This window comes from Triticum urartu, chromosome 6A, assembly GCF_056163025.1.
Source record: "Triticum urartu cultivar PI428250 chromosome 6A, HENAU_Tu73, whole genome shotgun sequence".
In the NCBI taxonomy this organism is placed as follows: domain Eukaryota; kingdom Viridiplantae; phylum Streptophyta; class Magnoliopsida; order Poales; family Poaceae; genus Triticum; species Triticum urartu.
The window spans coordinates 183,839,181-183,866,257 of NC_141878.1; positions in this window are offsets into that span (position 1 = coordinate 183,839,181).

The window sequence follows — 27,077 nt, forward strand, 5'->3', positions numbered from 1 at the left end:
ATCTTCAGATGCATAGGCCTCTGAAATAGAACTGGGAGTGTCATCTATGAGGTACACAAGAAAATCATCACCAAAGGACTTTGCAGTCCTCTGTCTCTTACTCCTAATAGGAACTTCATTGTTCTCCTCCACAGGACTTTCAAAGTGTTCCATCAAAATTGCAGGTTCGGTAATTGTAACTTGTTCCTGCTTCGATGAACTAGGCATCTCCTGATTAGATGAAGTAGCCATATCCTTCATGGGAAAGATATCTTCAAAGAAAGTCGCATCATTCGACTCCATGATCGTACCAACATGCATGTGAGGTACCTCAGATTTTAAAACCAAGAATCTATAGCCAATGCTATGAAAAGCATATCCCAGGAAAACACAATCCACAGTCTTTGGTCCAAGCTTCCGCTTCTTTGAAATTGGAGCATTGACTTTCGCCAAACAACCCCATGTTCGCAGATAAGAGAGTTTTAACCTTTTCTTCTCCCATTCCTCGAATGGAGTTATCTCTTTGTTTTTTGTGGGGACTCGATTCAGGACATGACATGATGTCAATATCGCCTCCCCCCACCATGCCTTGGAGAGACCCGATGTGTCTAACATGGCGTTAACCAAATCAGTTAGAGTACGGTTCTTTGTTTCGTCCACCCCATTTAACTGAGGTGAGTAGGGAGGCTTCCTCTCATGGATTATACCATGTTCCGCACAAAAATCATCAAACTCATTGGAAAAATACTCTCCATCACGGTCGGACCTAAGCCTCTTGATTTTCCGATCAAGTTGGTTTTCCACTTCAGCTTTATAGATCTTGAAAAATTTCAAAGCCTCATCCTTAGATTTCAGAAGATACACACGGCAGTATCTAGTGGAGTCATCAATTAACGTCATGAAATATTTCTTTCCACCTTTTGTCAACACACCATTCATTTCACATAGATCTGAATGTATGAGCTCTAGTGGCGTAAGATTTCTTATTTCCGCGATCGTGTGAGACTTACGAGGTTGCTTAGCTTGCACACACACTTGACACTTAGATCCCTTGACGGTGCAACCAAAGTTAACATGACAAAGACGTGAATGCCACACATTGGATTCACTATTGTTGCAAATATGATTAACAACTTTATTGCAAACGTCTGATAAGGATAAATGAAACAAGCCTCCTAACTCATAGCCTTTACCAACAAAGGTTCTATACTTGGATATTACAAATTTATTCGACTCAAAGACAAGCTTGTAGCCATCTCTACACAAAAGAGATCCGCTAACAAGATTTTTATTGACGGAGGGGACATAATGCACGTTCTTCAGCCGCACGATCTTCCCCGAAGTAAACTTCAGATCGGCCGTGCCAACACCACGAACAGAAGCACTTGAACTGTTGCCCATCAGCACGATTGAAGTCCCTGCGGTCTGATAAGACGAAAACATGGAAATATCACCGCACACATGCACATTAGCACCCGTGTCAATCAACCAGTCAGGAGAATGACATACTGAAAGAATAGTGGGAAATATACCATACCCAGCATCCTTCATGTCAGTGTCTCCAATGACAACATTAGCGGTCTTGCCGCCTTTCTTAGGATGACGCTTGTCACAGCGATTAGGGCAACTAGGAGCCCAATGATCAGGATCCCCACACACATGACAAGCACCTTTCTTCTTGCCATTCTTCTTCTTGAAGTTCGTGTGTTGCACAGCCTTGTTCTTCCCATCAAACTTTGCTTTTCCATCAAACTTGCCCTTGTTCTTGAACTTGTGGGGCTGGAAGTTCTGCTTCTGTACCACATTGGCACTAGATCCTCCCTCAACACCTCGAGCACGTGTGTCCTTTGCTCTCGCCTTTTCTTCCACATCAAGAGTGCCAATGAGATCCGGGACGGAAAACTCCTGCCTCTTATGCTTCAGCAAGGTAGCAAAGTTCCTCCATGAAGGGGGAAGCTTAGTGATGATACCTTCGGCAACAAACTTGTCAGGTAGCATACAACTGAAGTGCTCAAGTTCTCTAGAAAATGACTGTATCTCATGAGCTTGCTCAACCACGGAGCGCTCTTCAGTCATCCTGTAATCATAGAATTGTTCCATGATGTACAGCTCAGTGTCAGCATCCGAGACCCCAAACTTGGCCTCGAGTGCATCCCACATATCTTTTCCATTATCAATTGACGCATAAGCATCAACTATGTTCTCACCAAGAACACTCAAGAGAGCAGCCTTAAACAGAGTATCCATTTTCTGAAAAGCTTGTGCCTGTTGAGCATCAAGCTCTCCTTCAGGTTTGCCGAGGGTGGCGTCATAGCAACTCATGGTTTGAAACCACAAGACTGCTCTCACGCGCCACCTCTTATAGTGGATACCCTCAAACATAGGAGGTCTCATGGAAGCAGCAAAACCACTTGGGGTAAATTGCCTATAATAAGGTTTTTGGATTGTTGGAAATATGAGAAATTTACCAAATGATTTTATTAACAGAAATACTAGATAAAGCATGACTAATATAGTAGAGATAAAACAAGTCATGCGTTCTGACAGAGAGAAGGTAAATAGCTTCTGCATATATGAACCGTAGCCTATCATATCTAAAGCAGACAGTATAGCAAGTAGCATATATGAAGTAGAACCTATCATGTGTAGGACAAGGACTAGAACAAGGAACTGTGGCAGAACCTATTGTTGGAAATATGAGCAATTTACCAAATGATTTTATTAACAAAAATACTAGATAAAGCATGACTAATATAGTAGAGATAAAACATGTCATGCATTCTGACAGAGAGAAGGTAAATAGCTTCTGCATATATGAACCGTAGCCTATCATATCTAAAGCAGACAGTATAGCAAGTAGCATATATGAAGTAGAACCTATCATGTGTAGGACAAGGACTAGAACAAGGAACTGTGGCAGAACCTTTAACAGAAAAGACAAGAACACGTGCGGGACAGCAGCAGTAGAAGCGCTGGACTTGGGGTCGGTGTCCTCGCCTGCCATGTCATCGAGGAGGTCGTGGACGTTGGGGAAGAAGTTGTCGGCAACCGGATCGTCTGTGATGAAGCAGCCAGTAGTCGCGCTGAGCGCTCCCCAAAAACCTTATCACCCTTCTCCCGTACAGGACTCAAAAGGTGCGGTTTTGGAGGCCTACTGTCCCGACCTGCGGTGCACGCCGCAAGACGGGATGGGGAAGAACGTAGCAGCAGCGTAGTGGTCGGAACTTTGTGGCGAGAGGAAGAGGAGCTTCTGTTGTGTCTCTCTGGAGAGGAGCGACCTCTCTTATATAGGCACAGGAGAAGGATGTGAAGAGGCTACGGCAGGAGGTGAAGCAACGAAGGGAGACGAAGCGAACAGGCAGCGGCCGAAAAGGCGCGCCGTTCGAATTCAGTGTCCACTACATAAAACGTTTCAACTCCCACGTGACATTTCGTATACCCGTCGTGCGTGGCAAAAATTTAGATATCGGCTCGGCTCATTCCCGCAACCCGCGGCGAGGCGGCGGAGGAGAAGCGCGCGTGGATATCCCTCTTGTTCTCATGCTCGTACAAGTGGGGAAAGAACCTCCCTTATAAGGAGGTCCAACTCCCACTAAACTAGCAATGTGGGACTAAACTTTAGTAGTATCCCTTTCCTTGCACAAATGGGCTAAGTGGGCCTCTAGGATTTATTAGGAATTTTTGAAATAGTTATTGGGCTGCCCAAGATAAACTAAATTCCAGCAGCGTTTTCTCCTTCCTCCTTGCTCTTCTCAATGACGCCGGATGGCGGGATGAGGTGCTGGTCTGATGGATGTGCTGTTGCGTGGGTTTGATGTGCGCGTGATGGCGGCGATGTGGTGGCTGGATGTGTTCGGGTGTGGTGTTGCGTGTGTGGTGTGTTGGCTCCTCTCCTCTATGTTGAGGCCTTGCCTCTATATATAGGCGGCCGGCCGAATCAGTTTTCTTGGCCCGTACATCTTGCATCGTTTGGCAGGTCATCTTATCTTTCCTTTTGTATGACTTTCTTGATGCGAACATGTGTGTCCTTTCCAAAATGATCAAAGGCGGTTGCTTTTGTTTCCAAATTTTGCCGACTTGCCAATTGTGCATTGCTCCTCGTACAAGTTGATTTTTGATACGAGCTAAGTAAAATAAATCCTGATGTCGCTTCTACACCTTCCTTCTGCTAGAACCTTTCCGTTTGAGCCTGCAAAAAGAAAGGAAGACAATTTGCCTACATGTGATTATGGGCCTGGCTCTCATCGGGTAAATACGTGTGTGTGTCGGCCGGCCTGCAAATACTCCAGCATGTATGCATGCGTACGTGGCTGCCGCGTATAATCTACCAAAAGAAAATACATGCATGCTACCTTACGTTTACGTGTGCATGTAAAGATATAAACTTGCCCTCCAGTGCAGTACGAGGCATGTAATAAATTTAACTTGGATGCATGTGCAAAATTAAACCAAAGACCAGCTAGTACAGGAGTGGGCTACTATACAGGTACACGTATATGCATGGTTTGAGGCTTGCGGGTATTCGGGTATATACGGGCGCGAGCTTGCCGGCCGGCCGAGACACACGAGTACATACATATAGCATATAAATACTAGTCCAAGGCAAAACTCTTCGCGCACACGCAAACCCCCTATTTTTATTTTTGAACGTGCATGCATAAGCTATGTACATATGATAATAAGCCCAATCTCACACGTACATTACCTATGCCAAAAAAACTCAAAGATAATCATTAGTAAAGAAAAATATCCATCGAACAAATGCCCCCTCACTAAATAAAGTTCGAGCGTGAAACGATCGAACTTAGTTTGCTGAAAACTTTTTCTTCTGTAACGAATTGGCGCATCAACATGTGTGCAGCCTAAAGAGGTATTGGCCCGACGTTCGTGATATTGAGCATTGTCCCAAAGATCATTGATTGATAGTAATGTAAATTAGTGTAGGCATGTCCATCCACACCTGTGTTCTCTAGGGTGCTCGTTGGATCATATAATAAGCACGATGTCGATCAATGAGGCAAACCCTATCTCGTCTTCATTCCGTGGCAAAACATCGTGCCTTGTCCTGAAAACAAAAAGAGTTTTTTTTACCAATCTCGTTGCGACCGTCTAGCTGCTACGGTGCCAGCCGACTTGATTGGAGGATTTCACAGATTCACGTTGGCCGCACTGGCACGTTGCACTGCTCCCGTGATCTCTTTGTGTTGATGTAGGCGAGGCATCGGTAGACCGTCGATAACTCCCCTTCGTTGAGCGAACCGTCACACCATCCATGGTGTGACAATTCTGGTGGTGCGCCGGGACGCCATCGGCCTTACGAATAATTGAGGGGTTGACATTGCCCCCATGCTTCATTGTTGTTGGAGACGGGGTTGCGGAGACGAATCGGCTCCACCTTCATGAGTGCAAGTGTTGCCTTCTGTCGCCCATCGTGCATGTCGGTGTAGACCATTGGTTGTCGGGCTGTCGTCGGTGTTGTCAGGGACGCATGGGTACTGCTGCACCCAAACACCCAGGACGTAGTTCGATGTACACTAGTAGAAAAAGGGCCTTCAGTCCCGGTTCATAAGGGCCTTTAGTCCCGGTCCGGGACTAAAGGGTCGGTACTAATGCCTCTCCCTTTAGTCCCGGTTCAATCCAGAACCGGGACTAAAGGGCGCGGCCACGTGGAGCTCCACCTTTAGTCCCGGTTGGTAACACCAACCAGGACTAAAGGAAATTTTATGATTTTTTTTTTGAAAAAAAATTTGAAATTTTTTTTGAATTTTTTTTTATTTTCAAATTTCTGAATTATTTTAACCTCTAGTCTGTAATCACCACCCCTCATCACTTCTCAAGAACCAGGACTAAAGGGTCGGTACTAATGCCTCTCCCTTTAGTCCCGGTTCAATCCAGAACCGGGACTAAAGGGCGCGGCCACGTGGAGCTCCACCTTTAGTCCCGGTTGGTAACACCAACCGGGACTAAAGGAAATTTTATGATTTTTTTGAAAAAAAAATTGGAATTTTTTTTTGAATTTTTTTTTATTTTCAAATTTCTGAATTATTTTAACCTCTAGTCTTGTAATCACCACCCCTCATCACTTCTCCATTTATCCTCTAATCACCCCTCATCATTCCAAATCATCTAACTTCCCGAACGGTCACCCATCCTACCACTCCCCCAGCCTGAGCACGCTTAACTTCCGGGTTCTATTCTCCCTCGCTCCAAGTCTGCATTTGTTGTTTTCCTGACAATACTAAGATGTCAATCCTATTAACCTTCAGGAATTTTGCTTTAGCATGAAGTGACACATTTCATAGTTTTATTTTGAAACTATTGTTTTAAAAAACAATAATTATTTAGTAACACTAATATTTCTTGAATAATTAGTTTGACCATTGTTTGACCATAGTTTGACCACAGTTTGACCAGATTTGACCAAAATTGAAATAATTATTTAGTAACACTAATATTCTAGAATAATTAGTTTGACCATTGTTTAACCACAGTTTGCCCACTGTTTGAATTTTTTTCGATTTTTTTCACTCTAGATCTTAAAAGCCCCGTAACTTTTTTCTATTAGGTTTTTGAGGATTTTGAAAATGTTTAACGGGGTTCCCCCTGTTAAAATTCGGATGTAACTTTTCGAGTAGATGATTTTTCATATAAAAAACTTTTTCATCCGAGTTAGTATGCAAAAGTTATGCCCATTTTTACAAATTTCAGAGAGATTTTACAAATAAAGTCAAAATTCACATTTGCAAATTTTCCCAACAACTAGACCACATATCACATGGGAAACTTATTTTCTTTTATTTTTTTGACATTTCCATCATTTTCTTTTATTTTTTTTAAACTGAAAAGGCGATCCACGAGGGGGGGTAGAGTTTGAAAATGGGACCTTTAGTACCGGTTCATGGCACGAACCGGGACTAAAGGTCTCAACCCCATTAGTCCCGGTTCGTGCCTCAAACCGGGACTAAAGTTCTAATCTTTAGTCCCAGTTTGAGGCACGAACCGGGACCAATGGTTGTGGGCCAGGAGCGAGGCCCATTGGTCCCGGTTCATCCCACCAACCAGGACCAAAAGGTCCAGATGAACCGGGACCAATGGCCCACGTGGCCCGGCCGGCCCCCTGGGCTCACGAACCGGGACCAATGCCCCCATTGGTCCCGGTTCTGGACTGAACCGGGACTAATGGGCTGACCCGGCCTGGACCAAAGCCCTGTTTTCTACTAGTGGTAGCGGTTGTAGTCAGAATGCCGTCGACGATGAGAGGGAGTGTCTCTCCATGGCTGCAAAAGATGTTGGAGGAGCACAACTAGGAACACCAAATAAAAACAGGCGACAAAGAGAGGGGAAAAAGGTCGGGGGTTTTAAAACGTTGGCTTTCCCGTTATACACCAGCTATAGGAGTGATATCCGAGAAGGCTACCGAAGGACTTGTCATTGGGAACCGTCGAAAGACCTTGACTTTTTCAACTCAACAACTTAAATAGTTTTGGTGTACGTGTATGAAGACGCCATGTTTCGGGATGCTTCCAGAGGCAACAAAAATTCATACTCTAGCCCATCATCATACTGAGGGCCCCCACAGCTCAACATGCCCCCTGCACACGCCCCATGAGCCTAGAGACTTGGGTGTGATAAGTTCAGGGTAAATGGTTTTGGGACAACGGCTTGGCGATTTTTCTTAATGCATATTGACGGGTGGTGAACAGCTACCTCCCGCCTTCCTTCCAGTGGGTTCCTTACTGCTTGGGACCGCTTGATTGCTTCTTGGACTGTTGGGATTTTCTTTCTTGAATTTGCTTCTTGGACTTTCGGAATTTCATCTTGATTGCTCAGGCGGATGATTGATTGGCCGCGGACTTCATGGACTTGTTTTGACATTCAGCTCAAACTTCTTGAGGACTCTTCTTCCGGGATTCCTTGGGGACCCACCTTGGGAACTTGGAAGGGAACTGTTCACCTCTGTGGACTAGGAAAAACCCTCTAGCACATTATCTGGGGCTTCTGGTGGCGCACCCCAGGGTTGCCATGTGACTACACACCAAACCAACTTGCGTTGGGTCAGGCAGCCATCCATGATCTTTTCCTATGGTCTTCCCTAGGGCGCGAGCCTCTGTGAACACGAGGCATGCCAGGAAACATGAAGAGCGCGGGGTTTCAATACTCAGAAGTGCCCAAGTAATCCTCTCCGCTGCCTCCGGAAGCATACACCTAGTACGTGTCGTGCATTGTGGGTGTAGGAGCCGCTCCACCTGCAAATCGACACATTATGCCGCCCTCCAACAAGTCCTAGGGTAGCCAAAACTTCAATCAACAGCATAGTGTGATAGGGGGAAGCCATTTTTTTGTTGGACTTAGTCCGTAAAAAATGGGGAAAACTAGATATATCCACGAAATGCTAAGGAGAATGCATCATGGATTCGAAAGCCCACAGAAAAAAAGTTTCCCCAATGAAAATCCAAAAGGCAACAAAAGAGGCAAAATTAAAATAGGAACCTTCCGTTGATTGGGGCATAGGTCGGACTCCCTAGGAATCGACGAGCTGGTATGCTCCCCCGTCGTAGACTTGCTCGATGACGTATGGTCCTTCCCACTTTGGCTCAAACTTGCCCTTCGTCCTGTGCATCACAATGATGGGCCGCCTGAGCACGAGGACCAACTCGCCTTTTCGGAAGACACGATGCTTGACGAGCTTGTCGTAAGCTCTCACCATATTCTGGCGGTAAAGCTCCAGGTTCTGTAGGGCATGAAGTCACCCCTCTTCAAGGGCATCGAGCTCCTTGAATCGCAATTGTACCTATTCGTCTTGGGTGATATCATCTTGGAGAGCCACCCGCAAAGAGGATAGTTGGACCTCCAGTGGAAGGACCGCCTCACCCCCATAAACGAGAGAAAACGGAGTCGCCTGTGTTGGGGTACGGATCGTGACGCGGTACGCCCATAAGGACTCGAAGAGATGGTCATGCTAGTCTCTGTTGTTCCTGGTCACCGTCTTCGTGAGTATCTTGTTGAGCCTCTTGTTGAAAGCTTCGATTGCCTCATTGGCTTGGCGTAGATGGTGGGGATGTGGTGATGAAGTGAAGGGGAGAGCGGTACGCCCATCGCTCCGTCTACGCTTAGCCATATTCCTCTGCCTTGTCATTGTCCGATGATGAAGTGTGTGGCCTTCGCCTCGTCGGTGCTCGGCCTAGTGGTGTCCGCCTTGTCGGTGTCGGACTGGATGACTTGCCTTTGCCTCGTCGGGCCCCAGCAAGATATGGATTGCTTCATCGGAGAATGACATGTCCGTGGAGTATAGCTTCACCTCGCCGGTGCTAGGAGGATGTTGATAATGTGCATCGGTGTGGATGTTGGGGTAGATGTGAACGATGTTGCCACCTCAAGAAGCGGCAACACAAGGTCAGCATGAAACCATGCAAGGCGGCCTTGGACGGGCTTCGTGTCAGCAAAAGTGTAGAGATTGAGATCCGCCTCAGTGGCGGCGTAGAAGGCATGCCTGCCTTGGGCGAGCTCTGTGTTGGTGTAGATGTCGCCCGCCTTTAGGTGAGGTCTATGTCGGCGACGGGGTAAACGTAGTTCCCGCCTTAGGAAAGCTCCTTTTGATGTATATGATGACCTTAGGTATGTTCAACAACATAGATTGCACGACACCTTGGGTGTGCTCCGCGTCGACGGCACTGTAGACCGAGCCCTCCCCGGGCCAAGCTCCGCGTGGACGGTAGTGTCGACCAAGCCTCGCTTCTGGCAAGCTCCACGTCGATGCTAGTATAGATGGTGCCTCAACATCGATCGGCTGCGTGTCAATGGCAGTGTAGGTGTCCCGCCTTGGGAAATCTCCATATTGTGGGTGGTTGACGGCGCGCCGCCTCGAATGAGCTTCGCGGTGGTGTAGAAGATGTCTGCCCTTCGGCGAGCTCCGTGTCGACCACGATGCAAAAAGTACGTCGGCCTCGGGCAGGATCCGAGGACATGTAGATGGCACCCGACTTTATGCGAGCTCCATGTCGACGGTGGTGTAGAATGTGCTCCACCTTCGAGCTGGCTCCGCATTGGTAGCGACATAGAAGGTGCCCCATCTTCATCGAAATTTGTGTCGACTGAGGTGAAAAAGGATCCCCGCCTAGCTGAGCTTCATGTTGACGGAGCTAGACGGCGCCCCGCCTTGTGGTCACTCCATGTCGGCGACGACAATGTCGATGGAGTCCCTCCTTGGGCAAGCCCCGCATTGAAGGGAGTGTAGATGTCACGCCACCTTGGGCGCGAGCGTTGCAAATGGCGTGCAGCGGAGATTCATATTGACGGAGGTGCAGACAACGCCCCGCCTTGGGGTCACTCCATGTCAGCAACGACGATGTCGATGGAGTCCCGCCTTGGGCAAGCCCCGCGTTGAAGGCAGTGTAGATGTCGCGCCACCTTGGGCGCGAGAGTTGCAAATGGCAACACGTGTAATGGAGATTCATGTTGACGGAGGTGTAGACGGCGCCCTGCCTTGGGGTCACTCCATGTCGGCGATGGTGATGTCGATGGAGTCCCGCCCTGGGCAAGCTCCGCATTGGTGGTGGTGTGAATGGTGCCCCACCTCGGGCGAGCTCCATATCAACAATGGTGTGGATGGCACTCCATCTTGGCCGAGCCTCGTATCACCTTGGACAAGCCCCAGTTGGAACCTGCATTGACGACCCTTCGCCTGGAGAGAACGAGGTGGCACATGGTGCCGAGTGGATGATGCAGCCCTGTCCTCCTTCACCTGGAGTGGTGGTCGAGCCACCCTCCTAGGGCGGGAAGCCTGTAGTGGTGGAAGTGTTTGTCGTGGAAGTCCCATGGCCGCCACCATTGAGTGGGTTGAGGGTTTCTCTCATCGTCTTGATGTCTTGACCATCGTTTCCAACATGAGGGCATGTTAGGATGCCCCCACTCGTGTTGAGTTGGTGAAGATTGCCATTCAGACATGTTAATGATGATGACTTGGTGATTGGCACCTCATCCTACCCGCAACCATGAGCCTCCGCGGGTTGTGGGAGATGGCCTCCAAGCCTTCAGGTAGCTTGACCTCGGTGCATCGTGGTGTTGGTGTTGGCGGCTCCGAGTGGGAGACGAGATGGGTAGCGGCGTGAAGCGATGCCGCACTTGCCCTCCCGTTGGCGTTATTAGCGCAGAGGCATTGAGTGCCTCCACGTCTCCATGGATGTCCACTCATGTTGCCCCCTTTAATAGGGCGACACTGGAGGATAAACTCACGACGCTCCTTCTTCGTCATGGGGGCCGCCTGCCTTTGCACCTTCTTGGACTATGCAAGTACATGGACTTGGTGTATGTAGACCTTGGCACCGAGCTCGAAGACCATGTGAGAGTCCATCATGATCTGCATATTGGGAGAGGGTGAAGACAATTTCGACGACCACAACGAAGCAGAGATGGGAGGAGAACCATGTCCCACCGGGCGTGCCAATTTGTTTGACACGAGAAAAATCTTAAAGGCACTCCGGTAGAAAGGAAGAGAAGGAGTATGGATTTCTCTCATGCGCCGGGGAAAAAGAAAAAAAAATGCGGGCGTGCCAGTGTACCATAGTACACAAAGAAAAGTGATACGGGAAACAAGTATTTCATTTATCTCTTTGGATGAACGAAATTACAAGATCCCATAAAAATGATTGCGCTCCGTGGCCTACTAGCGCGGCCTGCCTGACTATGGCGATGTGCGGTCTCCTGGTTCCCGGGGCCTCGAAAAGCTCCCAGTTAATTACTCCTGTGGGTTGCTCCATGAGATACCTCCGATTAAGCCGTGTGGTCGTTTTCGTCGTCTTCGCTTCGCGTTCTCCATGCATGATGATGCTGGTGTGTGTGTGGTGTGGACAGCGGCAAAGCCCGTGTCCTCGTCGGTACACGTGCGCTCAAAACATGGCTTTGTGCTGGCCATGTTCGCCCTCGCTGTCGTGCCTCGTCGGTCTTGACAACGTTGATGTAGTTGGTGTTGAAGTTGCATGGGTCCTGCTCTGCTCGAACTTCTTGATGATGTAGCAGCTTCGTCGGGTATGCAAGGGGTTTGCCTCGCGGGAGTATTCTTATGGAGACCGGCGTCGGTGAAAAACCAACGCTCGCTCGGATCGGCATTGCCAGTGTGGTTGGCGCCTCGTCTCGGCTGGAAGCCGTATTTACGACGGTCCTCCAAGACAAGGGCACCGCCTAACGGGGCCATCGGGAGTTAGTGTTGGTGAAGTCAAGTCGCCTCCTCGCCATCACGCCTCGTCTTCATGGGCTTCGTGTCGCAAATAGCACCATGTAGTGGTAAGGGTTGGTGAAGCCACGTCATTGCATAGCGCCATCTTCTTCGCATCGTGGGCTCCGTGTAGCAGGCAGCACCGAGGGCGTGTGTCATCTCCATGGCTCCGGGTCGTGGGCTCCATCTTGACGAGGTAGACATTGGTAGTTTCCTCCTTGCGAGCTCCACGCCACAATCCTTCGCAGTATCAGGTTGATGTTGGCGACGTGCGTTGTCTTGGCGAGCTCCGCGCCGCCATCCACCGCGGCACAGCAGCGGCATCCTTGCGAGCTCCATGCCTCCGTCCTCCATGGCATCGGTTTGGTGATATTGGCGTTGGTGTCGTCTTGGCGAGCTCCGCGCCGCTATCCACCGCGGAACGGCGGCGCCATCGTTGCGAGCCTCCACGCCTTTGTCCTCCATGGCACCGACATGATGAAGAAGAAGACAGGCGTCGTCCTAGCGAGCTCCACACCACGATTCTCCGTGGTACCGGGTGTTTGCGATGGGCGTCGTCTTGGCGAACTCCGCGCCTTCGGCCTCCAGCTTGACGAAGTGGATGTCGGCGGCATCCTCAATGGGCGCCACGCCTCCATCCTCTAGCTCCAACATGACGAAGTGGATGGCGAGCGTCCTTCTCGTGAGCTCCCCGTCACGATCCTTGCGGCACCGGGTTGATGATGTTGACATTGGCGTCATCTTGGCGAAATTCATGGCGCCATCCACCACGGCACGGCGGCGGCATCCTCCCGAGCCTCCACGCCTTCGTCCTCCATGCCGCCAGCTTGATGAAGTTGACACTGGCGTCGTCTTGGTGAACTTCGCGCCACGATCCACTGCGGCACGTCGACGCCATCCTCGCAAGACTCTCCACCTTCGTCCTCCATTGCGCCAGCTTGATGAAGAAAACGAGGGCGTCATCCTAGCGAGCTCCATGTCTCCATCCACGGCGGCATCCTCGCGAGCCTCGCGCCTTCGGGGCTCCAGCTTGACGAAGTAGACGTCGTCGGCCTCATCACCAAGGGCGGCCACCACAAAGGAGTCTAATGGGCTGCGCGCCGGCAGCCCCATTGGTATTGCCATCGTCTTCAACGGCATCCTTGTAGAAGGTGTCGGCGGGCTGCTAGATTGCATGCTCCACCAATATGGTCTTCGGGGCCGATTGTGTGATGACTTGCTCGTGTGCATGAATGTTGTATGCCAAGGAGAAACAAGAAAATAGATGCATTAGTTCAAAGTCTCACCCTCGGAGAATGTGTGCTTCATCATGGCACCTCCTGGACTGCGTTTGTTGGAAATATGAGCAATTTACCAAATGATTTTATTAACAGAAATACTAGATAAAGCATGACTAATATAGTAGAGATAAAACAAGTCATGCGTTCTGATAGAGAGAAGGTAAATAGCTTCTGCATATATGAACCATAGCCTATCATATCTAAAGCAGACAGTATAGCAAGTAGCATATATGAAGTAGAACCTATCATGTGTAGGACAAGGACTAGAACAAGGAACTGTGGCAGAACCTATTGCTGGAAATATGAGCAATTTACCAAATGATTTTATTAACAAAAATACTAGATAAAGCATGACTAATATAGTAGAGATAAAACAAGTCATGTGTTCTGACAGAGAGAAGATAAATAGCTTCTGCATATATGAACCGTAGCCTGTCATATCTAAAGCAGACAGTATAGCAAGTAGCATATATGAAGTAGAACCTATCATGTGTAGGACAAGGACTAGAACAAGGAACTGTGGTAGAACCTTTAACAGGAAAGACAAGAACACGTACGGGACAGCAGCAGCAGAAGCGCTGGACTTGGGGTCGGTGTCCTCGTCTGCCATGTCGTCGAGGAGGTCGTGGACGTCGGGGAAGAAGTCGTCGTCGGGGAAGTAGTCGTCGGCGACCGGATTGTCCGTGATGAAGCAGCCAGTAGTCGCGCTGAGCGCTCCCCAAAAATCTTATCACCCTTCTCCCGTATAGGACTCAAAAGGTGCGGTTTCGGAGGCCTACTGTCCCGACCTGCGGTGCACGCCGCAAGACGGGATGGGGAAGAACGTAGCAGCAGCACAGTGGTCGGAACTTTGTGGCGAGAGGAAGAGGAGCTTCTGTTGTGTCTCTCTGGAGAGGAGCGACCTCTCTTATATAGGCACAGGAGAAGGATGCGAAGAGGTTGCGGCAGGAGGTGAAGCAACGAAGGGAGACGAAGCGAACAGGCAGCGGCCGAAGAGGCGCGCCGTTCGAATTCAGTGTCCACTACAGAAAACGTTTCAACTCCCACGTGACCTTTCGTATACCCGTCGTGCATGGCAAAAATTTAGATATCGGCTCGGCTCATTCCCGCAACCCGCGGCGCGTCGTGACGAGGCGTGGCGTGGCGTGGTGAGGCGGGCGGCGGAGGAGGAGCGCGCGTGGATATCCCTCTTGTTCTCATGCTCGTACAAGTGGGGAAAGAACCTCCCTTATAAGGAGGTCCAACTCCCACTAAACTAGCAATGTGGGACTAAATTTTAGTAGTATCCCTTGCCTTGCACAAATGGGCTAAGTGGGCCTCTAGGATTTATTAGGAATTTCTGAAATAGTTATTGGGCTGCCCAAAATAGACTAAATTCCAGCAATCCCCCACCAGATCCCAGAGTCACACAAAAATTTGCCTTTGGTTCCAAATAACTGTTTTATATACGGGTACTGCAGTGGAGACTGTTAAGTTGAACTTCCACCTAGAACTCTATGCTACACTAGTAAGCAACTTGAACAGTGGACTGGGCCTTGAACTGCAAGTTTTCTGCGTATCTAGCTTCACATAAAGCCTTGACCGATACGTGGCTACCGTGGATCTTCCTCGCGGGTGGAGCTTATGCGTCATACTCCGTGACCTTTCATGAGTTTACTAGAGAGAACCCTACTCTCATAGATTGCGACGTTTGACAACCAGACTCATATAGGTGTGTTCTTCAAAAGATGTTCTGCAGGATAACATCTCTGCTTAAATAAGCCACTTAGAACACATTAAGATATACATCAACCTGCCATGCAGATTAGGAGAGTATTGCATCTTCATGGAGTGGTATTGTGAATAGTAAGGATACTCTCCTCTCAGTTGACCAACAGCTTGTCTTCCACATCTAATTCACGGGATCTCCGATCACAAAGAATAGGTTACCACTATGAACAACTCATATTGTGGGTCTCATACTCATCTCCCTCGATGCATTATCTATCACATTACGTGATAGACCCTTAGTAAAAGGATCTGCCAGATTTTTAGACGTTTGGATATAATCCAACGCAATAACTCCGGAGTTTTTCATTTTCCTGACAGACTTTAACCTTCTCTGAATGTGTCTTGATGACTTCATGTTATCCTTTGAGCTGCTCACTTTCGTGATCACAGTTTGATTGTCGCAGTTCATAAGGACACCCGGTACAGGTTTCTCAACAACCGGCTAGTCATTCAAGAGCCGGTGAAGCCAATCTGCTTCAACCGTAGCTGTATCTAGTGCTGTGAGTTCTGCTTCCATTGTTGACCTCATTAAGATGGTCTGCTTGCAAGACTTCCAAGAAACAGCGCCACCTCCATGAGTGAATACATAACCGCTCGTGGCCTTTATCTCATCAGAATCTGAGATCCAGTTTGAGTCACTATACCCTTCAAGCACCTTTGGATGCCTGGTGTAGTGAATTCCATAATTTGCAGTGCCTTCCAAATAACGCAAAACTCTTTCTGGAGCTTTCCAATGCACATCTCCTGGTTTTGAAACAAACCGACTCAGTTTGCTAACAGCAAAAGAGATGTCAGGTCTTGTAGCACTGGCTAAGTATATAAGCGAGCCAATAATCTGAGAATACTTCAATTGGTCTCTAGCAATTCTTCAATTCTTTCGAAGCAACACACTAGCATCATATGGTGTTGGAGAGGGCTTGCAGTCACTATAGCCAAAGCGACTCAAGATCTTTTCCACGTAGTGAGATTGAAGCAATGTAATCCCACCATCATCGTCTCTCAACAACTTGATGTTTAGAATGACATCAGCCACTCCTAAATCCTTCATCTCAAAACAACGAGATAGGAAATCCTTGACCTCCTTAATAACATTCAGATTGGTTCCAAAAATCGGTATGTCATCAACATACAAGCATAGGATAACTCCCTCGCCCCACCATGGCGATAGTACACACATTTGTCAGCTTCATTCACAACAAAGCCTGCAGCTGTTAAAGTTCTTTCAAACTTCTCATGCCACTGTTTGGGTACTTGCTTAAGTCCGTACAAAGACTTCAGCAACTTGCACACTTTTCCTTCCTGACCATCTAGTACAAACCCATCTGGTTGTTCCATATAAATTTCCTCGTCCAACTCTCCATTTAGGAAAGCAGTCTTAACATCCATTTGATGAACGAGAAGACCATGCGAGGCATCTAGTGAAATTAGAACTCGAATAGTGGTCAGTCGAGCCACAGGTGAGTAAGTATCAAAGAAGTCTTCACCTTCCTTTTGGGTATAACCCTTAGCCACGAGCCGAGCCTTGTACTTTTCAATAGCACCATCAGGCCTAAGCTTCTTCTTGAATACCCATTTGCATCCTATAGGTTTGCACCCATAAGGACGATCAGTTATCTCCCAAGTTTCATTCGCCAAGATGGAATCCATCTCGCTGTGAACCGCTTCCTTCCAGTAGTCAGCATCTTCAGATGCATAGGCCTCTGAAATAGAACTGGGAGTGTCATCTATGAGGTACACAAGAAAATCATCACCAAAGGACTTTGCAGTCCTCTGTCTCTTACTCCTAATAGGAACTTCATTGTTCTCCTCCACAGGACTTTCAAAGTGTTCCATCAAAATTGCAGGTTCGGTAATTGTAACGTGTTCCTGCTTCGATGAACTAGGCATCTCCTGATTAGATGAGGTAGCCATATCCTTCATGGGAAAGATATCTTCAAAGAAAGTCGCATCATTCGACTCCATGATCGTACCAACATGCATGTGAGGTACCTCAGATTTTAAAACCAAGAATCTATAGCCAATGCTATGAAAAGCATATCCCAGGAAAACACAATCCACAGTCTTTGGTCCAAGCTTCCGCTTCTTTGAAATTGGAGCATTGACTTTCGCCAAACAACCCCATGTTCGCAGATAAGAGAGTTTTAACCTTTTCTTCTCCCATTCCTCGAATGGAGTTATCTCTTTGTTTTTTGTGGGGACTCGATTCAGGACATGACATGATGTCAATATCGCCTCCCCCCACCATGCCTTGGAGAGACCCGATGTGTCTAACATGGCGTTAACCAAATCATTTAGAGTACGGTTCTTTGTTTCGGCCACCCCATTTGACTGAGGTGAGTAGGGAGGCTTCCTCTCATGGATTATACCATGTTCCGCACAAAAAGCATCAAACTCATTGGAAAAATACTCTCCACCACGGTCGGACCTAAGCCTCTTGATTTTCCGATCAAGTTGGTTTTCCACTTCAGCTTTATAGATCTTGAAAAATTTCAAAGCCTCATCCTTAGATTTCAGAAGATACACACGGCAGTATCTAGTGGAGTCATCAATTAACGTCATGAAATATTTCTTTCCACCTTTTGTCAACACACCATTCATTTCACATAGATCTGAATGTATGAGCTCTAGTGGCGTAAGATTTCTTATTTCCGCGGTCGTGTGAGACTTACGAGGTTGCTTAGCTTGCACACACACTTGACACTTAGATCCCTTGACGGTGCAACCAAAGTTAACATGACAAAGACGTGAATGCCACACATTGGATTCACTATTGTTGCAAATATGATTAACAACTTTATTGCAAACGTCTAATAAGGATAAATGAAACAAGCCTCCTAACTCATAGCCTTTACCAACAAAGGTTCTATACTTGGATATTACAAATTTATTCGACTCAAAGACAAGCTTGTAGCCATCTCTACACAGAAGGGATCCGCTAACAAGATTTTTATTGACGGAGGGGACATAATGCACGTTCTTCAGCCGCAGATCTTCCCCGAAGTAAACTTCAGATCGGCCGTGCCAACACCACGAACAGAAGCACTTGAACTGTTGCCCATCAGCACGATTGAAGTCCCTGCGGTCTGATAAGACGAAAACATGGAAATATCACCGCACACATGCACATTAGCACCCGTGTCAATCAACCAGTCAGGAGAATGACATACTGAAAGAATAGTGGGAAATATACCATACCCAGCATCCTTCATGTCAGTGTCTCCAATGACAACATTAGCGGTCTTGCCGCCTTTCCTAGGATGACGCTTGTCACAGCGATTAGGGCAACTAGGAGCCCAATGATCAGGATCCCCACACACATGACAAGAACCTTTCTTCTTGCCATTCTTCTTCTTGAAGTTCGTGTGTTGCACAGCCTTGTTCTTCCCATCAAACTTTGCTTTTCCATCAAACTTGCCCTTGTTCTTGAACTTGTGGGGCTGGAAGTTCTGCTTCTGTACCACATTGGCACTAGATCCTCCCTCAACACCTCGAGCACGTGTGTCCTTTGCTCTCGCCTTTTCTTCCACATCAAGAGTGCCAATGAGATCCGGGACGGAAAACTCCTGCCTCTTATGCTTCAGCAAGGTAGCAAAGTTCCTCCATGAAGGGGGAAGCTTAGTGATGATACCTTCGGCAACAAACTTGTCAGGTAGCATACAACTGAAGTGCTCAAGTTCTCTAGAAAATGACTGTATCTCATGAGCTTGCTCAACCACGGAGCGCTCTTCAGTCATCCTGTAATCATAGAATTGTTCCATGATGTACAGCTCAGTGTCAGCATCCGAGACCCCAAACTTGGCCTCGAGTGCATCCCACATATCTTTTCCATTATCAATTGACGCATAAGCATCAACTATGTTCTCACCAAGAACACTCAAGAGAGCAGCCTTAAACAGAGTATCCATTTTCTGAAAAGCTTGTGCCTGTTGAGCATCAAGCTCTCCTTCAGGTTTGCCGAGGGTGGCGTCATAGCAACTCATGGTTTGAAACCACAAGACTGCTCTCACGCGCCACCTCTTATAGTGGATACCCTCAAACATAGGAGGTCTCATGGAAGCAGCAAAACCACTTGGGGTAAATTGCCTATAATAAGGTTTTTGGATTGTTGGAAATATGAGAAATTTACCAAATGATTTTATTAACAGAAATACTAGATAAAGCATGACTAATATAGTAGAGATAAAACAAGTCATGCGTTCTGACAGAGAGAAGGTAAATAGCTTCTGCATATATGAACCGTAGCCTATCATATCTAAAGCAGACAGTATAGCAAGTAGCATATATGAAGTAGAACCTATCATGTGTAGGACAAGGACTAGAACAAGGAACTGTGGCAGAACCTATTGTTGGAAATATGAGCAATTTACCAAATGATTTTATTAACAAAAATACTAGATAAAGCATGACTAATATAGTAGAGATAAAACATGTCATGCATTCTGACAGAGAGAAGGTAAATAGCTTCTGCATATATGAACCGTAGCCTATCATATCTAAAGCAGACAGTATAGCAAGTAGCATATATGAAGTAGAACCTATCATGTGTAGGACAAGGACTAGAACAAGGAACTGTGGCAGAACCTTTAACAGGAAAGACAAGAACACGTGCGGGACAGCAGCAGTAGAAGCGCTGGACTTGGGGTCGGTGTCCTCGCCTGCCATGTCATCGAGGAGGTCGTGGACGTTGGGGAAGAAGTTGTCGGCAACCGGATCGTCTGTGATGAAGCAGCCAGTAGTCGCGCTGAGCGCTCCCCAAAAACCTTATCACCCTTCTCCCGTACAGGACTCAAAAGGTGCGGTTTTGGAGGCCTACTGTCCCGACCTGCGGTGCACGCCGCAAGACGGGATGGGGAAGAACGTAGCAGCAGCGTAGTGGTCGGAACTTTGTGGCGAGAGGAAGAGGAGCTTCTGTTGTGTCTCTCTGGAGAGGAGCGACCTCTCTTATATAGGCACAGGAGAAGGATGTGAAGAGGCTACAGCAGGAGGTGAAGCAACGAAGGGAGACGAAGCGAACAGGCAGCGGCCGAAAAGGCGCGCCGTTCGAATTCAGTGTCCACTACATAAAACGTTTCAACTCCCACGTGACATTTCGTATACCCGTCGTGCGTGGCAAAAATTTAGATATCGGCTCGGCTCATTCCCGCAACCCGCGGCGAGGCGGCGGAGGAGGAGCGCGCGTGGATATCCCTCTTGTTCTCATGCTCGTACAAGTGGGGAAAGAACCTCCCTTATAAGGAGGTCCAACTCCCACTAAACTAGCAATGTGGGACTAAACTTTAGTAGTATCCCTTTCCTTGCACAAATGGGCTAAGTGGGCCTCTAGGATTTATTAGAAATTTTTAAAATAGTTATTGGGCTGCCTAAAATAGACTAAATTCCAGCAGCGTTTTCTCCTTCCTCCTTGCTCTTCTCAACGACGCCGGATGGCGGGATGAGGTGCTGGTCTGATGGATGTGCTGTTGCGTGGGTTTGATGTGCGCGTGATGGCGGCGATGTGGTGGCTGGATGTGTTCGGGTGTGGTATTGCGTGTGTGGTGTGTTGGCTCCTCTCCTCTATGTTGAGGCCTTGCCTCTATATATAGGCGGCCGGCCGAATCAGATTTCTTGGCCCGTACATCTTGCATCGTTTGGCAGGTCATCTTATCTTTCCTTTTGTATGACTTTCTTGATGCGAACATGTGTGTCCTTTCCAAAATGATCAAAGGCGGTTGCTTTTGTTTCCAAATTTTGCCGACTTGCCAATTGTGCATTGCTCCTCGTACAAGTTGATTTTTGATACGAGCTAAGTAAAATAAATCCTGATGTCGCTTCTACACCTTCCTTCTGCTAGAACCTTTCCGTTTGAGCCTGCAAAAAGAAAGGAAGACAATTTGCCTACATGTGATTATGGGCCTGGCTCTCATCGGGTAAATACGTGTGTGTGTCGGCCGGCCTGCAAATACTCCAGCATGTATGCATGCGTACGTGGCTGCCGCGTATAATCTACCAAAAGAAAATACATGCATGCTACCTTACGTTTACGTGTGCATGTAAAGATATAAACTTGCCCTCCAGTGCAGTACGAGGCATGTAATAAATTTAACTTGGATGCATGTGCAAAATTAAACCAAAGACCAGCTAGTACAGGAGTGGGCTACTATACAGGTACACGTATATGCATGGTTTGAGGCTTGCGGGTATTCGGGTATATACGGGCGCGAGCTTGCCGGCCGGCCGAGACACACGAGTACATACATATAGCATATAAATACTAGTCCAAGGCAAAACTCTTCGCGCACACGCAAACCCCCTATTTTTATTTTTGAACGTGCATGCATAAGCTATGTACATATGATAATAAGCCCAATCTCACACGTACATTACCTATGCCAAAAAAACTCAAAGATAATCATTAGTAAAGAAAAATATCCATCGAACAAATGCCCCCTCACTAAATAAAGTTCGAGCGTGAAGCGATCGAACTTAGTTTGGTGAAAACTTTTTCTTCTGTAACGAATTGGCGCATCAACATGTGTGCAGCCTAAAGAGGTATTGGCCGGAGGTTCGTGATATTGAGCATTGTCCCGAAGATCATTGATTGATAGTAATGTAAATTAGTGTAGGCATGTCCATCCACGCCTGTGTTCTCTAGGGTGCTCGTTGGATCATATAATAAGCACGATGTCGATCAATGAGGCAAACCCTATCTCGTCTTCATTCCGTGGCAAAACATCGTGCCTTGTCCTGAAAACAAAAAGAGTTTTTTTTACCAATCTCGTTGCGACCGTCTAGCTGCTACGGTGCCAGCCGACTTGATTGGAGGATTTCACAGATTCACGTTGGCCGCACTGGCACGTTGCACTGCTCCCGTGATCTCTTTGTGTTGATGTAGGCGAGGCATCGGTAGACCGTCGATAACTCCCCTTCGTTGAGCGAACCGTCACACCATCCATGGTGTGACAATTCTGGTGGTGCGCCGGGACGCCATCGGCCTTACGAATAATTGAGGGGTTGACATTGCCCCCATGCTTCATTGTTGTTGGAGACGGGGTTGCGGAGACGAATCGGCTCCACCTTCATGAGTGCAAGTGTTGCCTTCTGTCGCCCATCGTGCATGTCGGTGTAGACCATTGGTTGTCGGGCTGTCGTCGGTGTTGTCAGGGACGCATGGGTACTGCTGCACCCAAACACCCAGGACGTAGTTCGATGTACACTAGTAGAAAAAGGGCCTTCAGTCCCGGTTCATAAGGGCCTTTAGTCCCGTCTCAAGAACCAGGACTAAAGGGTCGGTACTAATGCCTCTCCCTTTAGTCCCGGTTCAATCCAGAACCGGGACTAAAGGGCACGGCCACGTGGAGCTCCACCTTTAGTCCCGGTTGGTAACACCAACTGGGACTAAAGGAAATTTTATGATTTTTTTTTGAAAAAAAAAATTGAAATTTTTTTTTGATTTTTTTTTATTTTCAAATTTCTGAATTATTTTAACCTCTAGTCTTGTAATCACCACCCCTCATCATTTATCCTCTAATCACCCCTCATCATTCCAAATCATCTAACTTCTCGAACGGTCACCCATCCTCCCACTCCCCCAGCCTGAGCACGCTTAACTTCCGGGTTCTATTCTCCCTCGCTCAAAGTCTGCATTTGTTGTTTTCCTAACAATACTAAGATGTAAATCCTATTAACCTTCAGGAATTTTGCTTTAGCATGAAGTGACACATTTCATAGTTTTATTTTGAAACTATTGTTTTAAAAAACAATAATTATTTAGTAACACTAATATTTCTTGAATAATTAGTTTGACCATTGTTTGACCACAGTTTGACCACAGTTTGACCAGATTTGACCAAAATTGAAATAATTATTCAGTAACACTAATATTCTAGAATAATTAGTTTGACCATTGTTTGACCACAGTTTGCCCACTGTTTGAATTTTTTTCGATTTTTTTCACTCTAGATCTTAAAAGCCCCGTAACTTTTTTCTATTAGGTTTTTGAGGATTTTGAAAATGTTTAACGGGGTTCCCACTGTTAAAATTCGGATGTAACTTTTCGAGTAGATGATTTTTCATATAAAAAACTTTTTCATCCGAGTTAGTATGCAAAAGTTATGCCCATTTTTACAAATTTCAGAGAGATTTTACAAATAAAGTCAAAATTCACATTTGCAAATTTTCCCAACAACTAGACCACATATCACATGGGAAACTTATTTTCTTTTATTTTTTTGACATTTCCATCATTTTCTTTTATTTTTTTTAAACTGAAAAGGCGATCCACGAGGGGGGGTAGAGTTTGAAAATGGGACCTTTAGTACCGGTTCGTGGCACGAACCGGGACTAAAGGTCTCAACCCCATTAGTCCCGGTTCGTGCCTCAAACCGGGACTAAAGTTCTAATCTTTAGTCCCAGTTTGAGGCACGAACCGGGACCAATGGTTGTGGGCCAGGAGCGAGGCCCATTGGTCCCGGTTCATCCCACCAACCGGGACCAAAAGGTCCAGATGAACTGGGACCAATGGCCCACGTGGCCCGGCCGGCCCCCTGGGCTCACGAATCGGGACCAATGCCCCCATTGGTCCCGGTTCTGGACTGAACCGGGACTAATGGGCTGACCCGGCCTGGACCAAAGCCCTGTTTTCTACTAGTGGTAGCGGTTGTAGTCAGAATGTCGTCGACGATGACAGGGAGTGTCTCTCCATGGCTGCAAAAGATGTTGGAGGAGCACAACTAGGAACACCAAATAAAAACAGGCGACAAAGAGAGGGGAAAAAGGTCGGGGGTTTTAAAACGTTGGCTTTCCCGTTATACACCAGCTATAGGAGTGATATCCGAGAAGGCTACCGAAGGACTTGTCATTGGGAACCGTCGAAAGACCTTGACTTTTTCAACTCAACAACTTAAATAGTTTTGGTGTACGTGTATGAAGACGCCATGTTTCGGGATGCTTCCAGAGGCAACAAAAATTCATACTCTAGCCCATCATCATACTGAGGGCCCCCACAGCTCAACATGCCCCCTGCACACGCCCCATGAGCCTAGAGACTTGGGTGTGATAAGTTCAGGGTAAATGGTTTTGGGACAACGGCTTGGCGATTTTTCTTAATGCATATTGACGGGTGGTGAACAGCTACCTCCCGCCTTCCTTCCAGTGGGTTCCTTACTGCTTGGGACCGCTTGATTGCTTCTTAGACTGTTGGGATTTTCTTTCTTGAATTTGCTTCTTGGACTTTCGGAATTTCATCTTGATTGCTCACGCGGATGATTGATTGGCCGCGGACTTCAGGGACTTGTTTTGACATTCAGCTCAAACTTCTTGAGGACTCTTCTTCCGGGATTCCTTGGGGACCCACCTTGGGAACTTGGAAGGGAACTGTTCACCTCTGTGGACTAGGAAAAACCCTCTAGCACATTATCCGGGGCTTCTGGTGGCGCACCCCAGGGTTGCCATGTGACTACACACCAAACCAACTTGCGTTGGGTCAGGCAGCCATCCATGATCTTTTCCTATGGTCTTCCCTAGGGCGCGAGCCTCTGTGAACACGAGGCATGCCAGGAAACATGAAGAGCGCGGGGTTTCAATACTCAGAAGTGCCCAAGTAATCCTCTCCGCTGCCTCCGGAAGCATACACCTAGTACGTGTCGTGCATTGTGGGTGTAGGAGCCGCTCCACCTGCAAATCGACACATTATGCCGCCCTCCAACAAGTCCTAGGGTAGCCAAAACTTCAATCAACAGCATAGTGTGATAGGGGGAAGCCATTTTTTTGTTGGACTTAGTCCGTAAAAAATGGGGAAAACTAGATATATCCACGAAATGCTAAGGAGAATGCATCATGGATTCGAAAGCCCACAGAAAAAAAGTTTCCCCAATGAAAATCCAAAAGGCAACAAAAGAGGCAAAATTAAAATAGGAACCTTCCGTTGATTGGGGCATAGGTCGGACTCCCTAGGAATCGACGAGCTGGTATGCTCCCCCGTCGTAGACTTGCTCGATGACGTATGGTCCTTCCCACTTTGGCTCAAACTTGCCCTTCGTCCTGTGCATCACAATGATGGGCCACCTGAGCACGAGGACCAACTCGCCTTTTCGGAAGACACGATGCTTGACGAGCTTGTCATAAGCTCTCACCATATTCTGGCGGTAAAGCTCCAGGTTCTGTAGGGCATGAAGTCACCCCTCTTCAAGGGCATCGAGCTCCTGGAATCGCAATTGTACCTATTCGTCTTGGGTGATCTCATCTTGGAGAGCCACCCGCAAAGAGGATAGTTGGACCTCCAGTGGAAGGACCGCCTCACCCCCATAAACGAGAGAAAACGGAGTCGCCTGTGTTGGGGTACGGATCGTGACGCGGTACGCCCATAAGGACTCGAAGAGATGGTCATGCTAGTCTCTGTTGTTCCTGGTCACCGTCTTCGTGAGTATCTTGTTGAGCCTCTTGTTGAAAGCTTCGATTGCCTCATTGGCTTGGCGTAGATGGTGGGGATGTGGTGATGAAGTGAAGGGGAGAGCGGTACGCCCATCGCTCCGTCTACGCTTAGCCATATTCCTCTGCCTTGTCATTGTCCGATGATGAAGTGTGTGGCCTTCGCCTCGTCGGTGCTCGGCCTAGTGGTGTCCGCCTTGTCGGTGTCGGACTGGATGACTTGCCTTTGCCTCGTCGGGCCCCAGCAAGATATGGATTGCTTCATCGGAGAATGACATGTCCGTGGAGTATAGCTTCACCTCGCCGGTGCTAGGAGGATGTTGATAATGTGCATCGGTGTGGATGTTGGGGTAGATGTGAACGATGTTGCCACCTCAAGAAGCGGCAACACAAGGTCAGCATGAAACCATGCAAGGCGGCCTTGGACGGGCTTCGTGTCAGCAAAAGTGTAGAGATTGAGATCCGCCTCAGTGGCGGCGTAGAAGGCGCGCCTGCCTTGGGCGAGCTCTGTGTTGGTGTAGATGTCGCCCGCCTTTAGGTGAGGTCTATGTCGGCGACGGGGTAAACGTAGTTCCCGCCTTAGGAAAGCTCCTTTTGATGTATATGATGACCTTAGGTATATTCAACAACATAGATTGCACGACACCTTGGGTGTGCTCCGCGTCGACGGCACTGTAGACCGAGCCCTCCCTGGGCCAAGCTTCGCGTGGACGGTAGTGTCGACCAAGCCTCGCTTCTGGCAAGCTCCACGTCGATGCTAGTATAGATGGTGCCTCAACATCGATTGGCTGCGTGTCAATGGCAGTGTAGGTGCCCCGCCTTGGGCAATCTCCATATTGTGGGTGGTTGACGGCGCGCCGCCTCGAATGAGCTTCGCGGTGGTGTAGAAGATGTCTGCCCTTCGGCGAGCTCCGTGTCGACCACGATGCAAAAAGTACGTCGGCCTCGGGCAGGATCCGAGGACATGTAGATGGCACCCGACTTTATGCGAGCTCCATGTCGACGGTGGTGTAGAATGTGCTCCACCTTCGAGCTGGCTCCGCATTGGTAGCGACATAGAAGGTGCCCCATCTTCATCGAAATTTGTGTCGACTGAGGTGAAAAAGGATCCCCGCCTAGCTGAGCTTCATGTTGACGGAGCTAGACGGCGCCCCGCCTTGTGGTCACTCCATGTCGGCGACGACAATGTCGATGGAGTCCCTCCTTGGGCAAGCCCCGCGTTGAAGGGAGTGTAGATGTCACGCCACCTTGGGCGCGAGCGTTGCAAATGGCGTGCAGCGGAGATTCATATTGACGGAGGTGCAGACAACGCCCCGCCTTGGGGTCACTCCATGTCAGCAACGACGATGTCGATGGAGTCCCGCCTTGGGCAAGCCCCGCGTTGAAGGCAGTGTAGATGTCGCGCCACCTTGGGCGCGAGAGTTGCAAATGGC